This window comes from Adiantum capillus-veneris, chromosome 4 (genome assembly GCF_014529385.1).
Source record: "Adiantum capillus-veneris isolate H3 chromosome 4, ASM1452938v2, whole genome shotgun sequence".
NCBI lineage: Eukaryota > Viridiplantae > Streptophyta > Polypodiopsida > Polypodiales > Pteridaceae > Adiantum > Adiantum capillus-veneris.
Genome location: NC_140934.1, coordinates 34,054,971 through 34,060,970, shown reverse-complemented (window position 1 = coordinate 34,060,970; position 6,000 = coordinate 34,054,971).

Below are 6,000 nucleotides of genomic sequence, written 5' to 3'. Positions count from 1 at the left end.
TTAAATTAATTTAATGTTTTAATTGATTTTGATTATGAAAATGATCATTGACTTTGTTTTTACTAGCAAACTATTTTTGTGCATCATGGTGAAAGGACAAGAGTGGAGTTATGTGCATGAGTTGAAAGCTGGGAGAAATACATCTGGACTTAAATGTAAATCTTGTGGCCACGAGTTCAGTGGTAATGCAACCAGAATTAAAGAGCATTTGTTTAATGTCCCTGGCAATGTTGAAAAGTGCAGGGCACCACCAAAAGATATTCATGAAAAATTTGCCATGTATTCTCGCAAAGTAAAGTTGATTCTTGCAGCTAAACATAAAGGTGATGTTTCTAAAGATATTCATGTGAATATTGAACCATCTGTATGCAATGAGGCAACAGAAGAGGTGTGTACCACTCAAGTAAATGATCAAAGTTCTCAATTGAACCCTCTTCATGGACATGCTTCTACATCAGGAGGAGTTCCTAGCACAAGCAAATCTGTCAGAGCGTCATCCAATGGACAGACAATGCCTGAAGCATTAGGTAAACAATGGTTGCTTGAGTTGCATTTAAAATGGACACAAGCATTTGTTGCATGTGGCATATCGTTCAATGTTATGCGCAATCCAATATTTCAAGATGCTTTGATGAGTATGGCCAAAAAAGGATTTGTGCTTCCTGACTATAACAAGATGCGAACTGAATATCTTGATAAAGTCAAAGACAGTACTGAAGCCATTCTCAAACGCACAGTCCTAGAGTTTGTTCCAGCATATGGATACACCATAGCATTGGATGGATGGACTAACTGTCAGAAAAAACCTTTAATCAATGTAATGTTTATTAACCCTAGAGGGGCTATGTCCGTGGAAGCAATTGATAGCTCATTGAAAGAGATGACTATCACCTACCTAGCAGGGGTGTATGAGCGTGCAATTGCAAAGGCAAGTGGACCAAAGAATGTATCTGCTATTGTCACAGATAATGCGGCCAACTACAAAGGAGCAGGAAGAGCTATTCAAGTCAAGTATCCGGAGATTTCTTGGGTACCATGTGCAGCTCACACTTTAAATTTGCTTTTAAAAGATATTGGTAAAATGGTATGTGTGAAGCAAACTTTATTGGATGCAAATCATGTGGTGAAATTCATTAGAGAGCATCAATTTTCGTATGCTCTTTTTCGAACCAAGTCACCAAATAAAGCTCTGCAAATATTTTGCGCAACAAGGTTTTCTACGGCATACTATGTTCTTGCTGCTTTGCAAGAGTTGAAGCCTGCATTGATGGAAACCTTAGCAGACAGAAGATGGGATGGATGGCTCAGCAAGTATCCAAGTTATCAGGAAGCAGCTGGTCGATGTGCACAAATAGTAAACTCGCCAGTCTTTTGGCGTAATGTAGAAAGAATAGTAACTGTGTCTAAGCCATTTGTAGATCTTTTGAGAGCAGTTGACACAGATTCTTTTATTTTTGGTCGGGTCTACTGGTATATGTCAGAGGCTATACGCAAGCTAAGAGAAAATGTCAGTTTTGGTGCAAAGGATAAAGCTACCATGATTAGAATTGTTAACAAGCGTTGGGTGCAGTTGCATACGCCATTGCATGGTGCGGCTTTTGTATTGGATCCTAAGTTTCAAATGCATCAGCAATCTGCCAACAAAGAAGTTATGTCCGACTTCAAAACAGTGTGCTCCCAACTCTTAGGGCACGAAGATGGAAAAACAGCTTTTCATCAGCGAGTAGATTATGCCAACAGAACTGGTATGTTTCAGGATCCGTGGCATATAGATGCCATTGGCAAAACAAGTGCACCTTTATGGTGGAAGGAGTATGGTGGAGAGAAAGTGGAGTTGCAACACATTGCAGTTAGAGTTTTATCAGTAGCTGCATCAAGTGGAAGTTGTGAACAAAATTGGTCAGCATTCGACTTTGTGCACACGAAAAAGCGAAACAGACTTCATAATAAACGGGCTGCTGATTTGGTGTATGTTTTTTGCAACATGAGACTTATTTATAAGCCTCAAAACATTGCAACTAGAGCTGCTCAAAAGCAATATGGAGTCTTTCAAACGCATGAAGCTATTTCTGCAGAAGTTGATGATGAAGATGATATGGAATGGGAGATAGTTTCAGAATGCTCAGATATGGACGAAGTAGATGATATGGTTGCAGTTTTTGAAGATAGAAATGAATTGTGAGAGTACCATTGTAATACTTAACAAGTTTTTGCATATGATGAAAGAAAGTGGTATCTCGTTGTTGTTCACATCAAAACCTCTCTTTCTCTCTCTCATACGCACATATTTACTCACACACAAATATAAATTGCCGATAATATCTTGTCGAATAACATTTACATAAAGTCGATGTAGGTTTGAAATTACAACAAGGTTCTGGGAAATTACTCAATCGAAAAGAGTTTGATATAATTTTGAGATTACAAAAAGTTTGTGAGTGACTTATGAGTTCGATAGATTTGCTATAAGTTGGTCTATGGTAAAATCTGTAATTCCTAGCTCAGGGGATGGTTGAGCACCATCTTTATGTGAAGTGGTAGTATCATCTGGCAAAGGTCCATACAATGATTCATATCGTTGAAGCTTTGCTTGTGCATCCCTTAACTCTATTTCAAGCTCAAGAATACGGCCACGAAGCATGTTCGGTGTTTCTCCTTGGCTGGCAAGGTCTTGTCACTGGCTGGCTAATTCAGTCAATGTTTCTGACTCTTCAAGAAGTAAAACAATAGGACGCTTGCGAGGAGGCATTGGATTATTTGCATTGCATGCTGCCACCTTTTCTGCAATGCGTCCACGTCCAACGCCAGCGGTGCCTGGACGATCTGACCAATCCACTCTCTTCAGCAAAACATATCGAACATAGCATTGTTGGATAAAGTAAATTGCTACTTGGTTGTTGTTTGGTAGGCATCTCTCTTGTCGTATAAACCTTTGCAGCAATACACGTGCCAGTCCTTTATGTTGCAAATAAGAGAGCTTTAACGGAGTTGTATCTTTTGCATTGCCACTTATTTGAAATAGTTGATGGCGTACAAAGTGATTAGGGCAAAGCTTTTTGCACTCTTTAAGGGTTAGTGGTTCGCCCTGCAGCTTAGATTCATATTCTTCAATGTTCGCAATCATAGAAAGATCTGCTTGTCCACATCTAACTTGTTCTTCTTTAAAAATTGCCTGAGCTTCAGCGTGGTTGAGTTCTTCTTCCATATCTGCATATTAGGTGAACATGTCATTACTTTTAAATACCCATTCAATTAATTTGACATTGGACAGTATATCAAATGACAAACATAGATATTTTGTTCAATTAAACATACAATTAAATCTGACACCAAAAGTAAAACAATGATGAAATCATGAGACTTGTGTTTTCATTAATCATCAGCTGGTAGTAAGCCAAATGTTATTACAATGTTGTAACCCACTCTATGGGAACCATTTAGACATAAGGAGAGGTCAAAAGCGTTAGGCCGGGTTTTGGGGTTTAGGCGCTTGCCGGTTTCAAGATGAGCAAGTACATTACTCAAAAAATGTCTCTTGCTTTGTTCTTGGGGCTCTGGTAAGCACTTCAAAATGCGTTTACATGTATGACACATGGAATAAAGCTTTGGTCCAGGAGGGAGGATTACTAGATATACATTCGGGGGCTGCCCATGGATAATCTCTCTCATATTGTTTTCTAGTTTCTATTTGCATATCACGTAGAGGAGGAAAACCGGCTGTGGTATTTATTTTGGTGCATGAACCCCAATCCACAATGCCGGCATAAACACCTTTTTCGCCAAAATGCAGCATCATATTCCGAGAGTGTAGATCATTGTGGAGGTAGTTATGCGAATGTATATAATTTAGAGTTTGGAGGAGAGCATTGATGATCTGCAAAATATTCTCCTGGAATAGCTCTACTGTTCCTGCAGTGAGTACAAAATCGCGGATGACAGGTTGGCTGCCGTCTGCAGTGCATTCTTTGATCCATTGCTCCACATGGCCGCCATTCCAAAATCGTGAAATGAGCATTGGTCGCTCCACGTGGCGCACCATGGCAAGAGGGTAGATAATACCTCGATGTGAAATATCCAAAATTGTTGCTTCGTCTTTGACCTGTTGCTCCATGGTGGGCCCATGTAAGTGTACTTTGAACACTTTTGCAGCATACACTTGATCTTTGAAAGTGGGATGTGTGACACCCACACGCTTCACATGTGCCCATCTTCCCTCTCCTAGCTGTGGAGCTTGGATATTGAAGATGGTTGTGTCGGGTAAAACGTGTAAAATAGGTGGCAGTTGAGAGAGGTCTAATGTAGCAACGGATGATGTTGCAGGCTCTGTTCTAAGAATGATTTCTGGTTCAACAACAACTTCAGAAGAGCTGGCTTCCACTCTTGCACGCTTTGCTGCTCTTTCTAACTTTTCCTTGCTCTTGAACTCCATGTAAAGCTGTTGCACAAGATGTATGCGCTCAGCTATGTTTGGCAAGGAAGTAATTGCAGGATTTTTCAGTTCTTGAAAGGTTTTCATGATCTGTCCAATGGTTTGTTTGACCATGTTTACTAAAGCACCTGATGTCAGGAGGGCTATGTCAAAAATAGCTTGTGCAAACTCTGCCTGGAGCTGCTCAAACACAGACTTGGTTAGAGTCTCTGTAAGCTGATAAAAATGCTCCGGAGCGACAGGGTTTAAACAACGCCTAATCTCTGCCTCTGACGAGTAATGGAAGTGTCTCACAATCACTTCGGAGACGAACTTTCGTTGATGTTTCGCTAGCTTCGTGTCTGCCATATCTGTATGACAAAATTATAAATTAAGAATCTTACGAAATGATTGTACACCATAGTAACATAGTTATTATATAATGAGTGTTAACCCTATATATATATATATATATAATAAATGATGATTCAAATTTATTAAACAATACTAAATTATTGCAAATTAAAGAGAAAATCTTATGATTACAAACCACATTGTGCGAATCGACCATGAAAATTAATTTAGAGAGAGAGAGAGAGAAACAGGCCAGGAGTGTGAGATGCTCTCAGCACAAGAACTGGACCCTGCTATGTGTAGAAGTGTGAGATGATGAAAGAAATTACATCTAAAGGGTTGGAAAATTGTATATGTGAACAACTCAACTAGTGTGAGATATTCTCAGCACAAGTCCTGGATGCTGTTGTAAAATAGATTGATAGTTTTTATCAATCTAATCCCTGATAAAGTGTGTGGAAATCACAACACAACTATCAGCGGATAAATTAACAATTGCAGATGTAAGTTACCTATCGTATGTGTTTACGTCCAAAACAACACCAAGTCATTTAATGATGAAAAATGATGTTCTTTTGGAATATGAAACACACGAGTAACCAGTATGTCACATTAAGATGAAGAGGGCATGAAAATATGCATCTCTTCACTCTTAATATAACGAGTGGTAACGCTTGTGTTTCTATGTAACACATATGACAGAAAAACTTAATCTAAAATTGTAAATTTTATAAGCTATTTCTAATGGAGTGTGTGGCACGCACAACACAACCATCAGCAAACAGCTCAACAATCTCAAATGTAAATCAATTGTTGTATATATCTACGTTCAGAGTAACACCAAGTTATCTGTTGATGAACAATGATGTTACTACAGAAATAGAAGCACAAAAATAACGAAAGTCGTATTAAGATGAAGAGGGCATATAGTATGCATCTCTACACTGTTAAAATGACGAACGTTAATTTTTGTGTTTCTATGTAGAATAATCAATAATGATTTACTTTAAGATTGTAAATTTTATAGGCCACTCTGAAGTGAGAGGTGTAGCATCATGCCTACTACACTCCACGAGTCAACCTCTAATCCTAACTCATCTCTATGGTGAGAGATATACTACTATACCATACGAGTGAGAATCTAAATTTACCCTAAGCCTTCCCTGGAGTGAGTTATATAACTACACACCACGAGAAAGAAAACTATATTCTATACACCTCTGGAGTGAGCCATATGG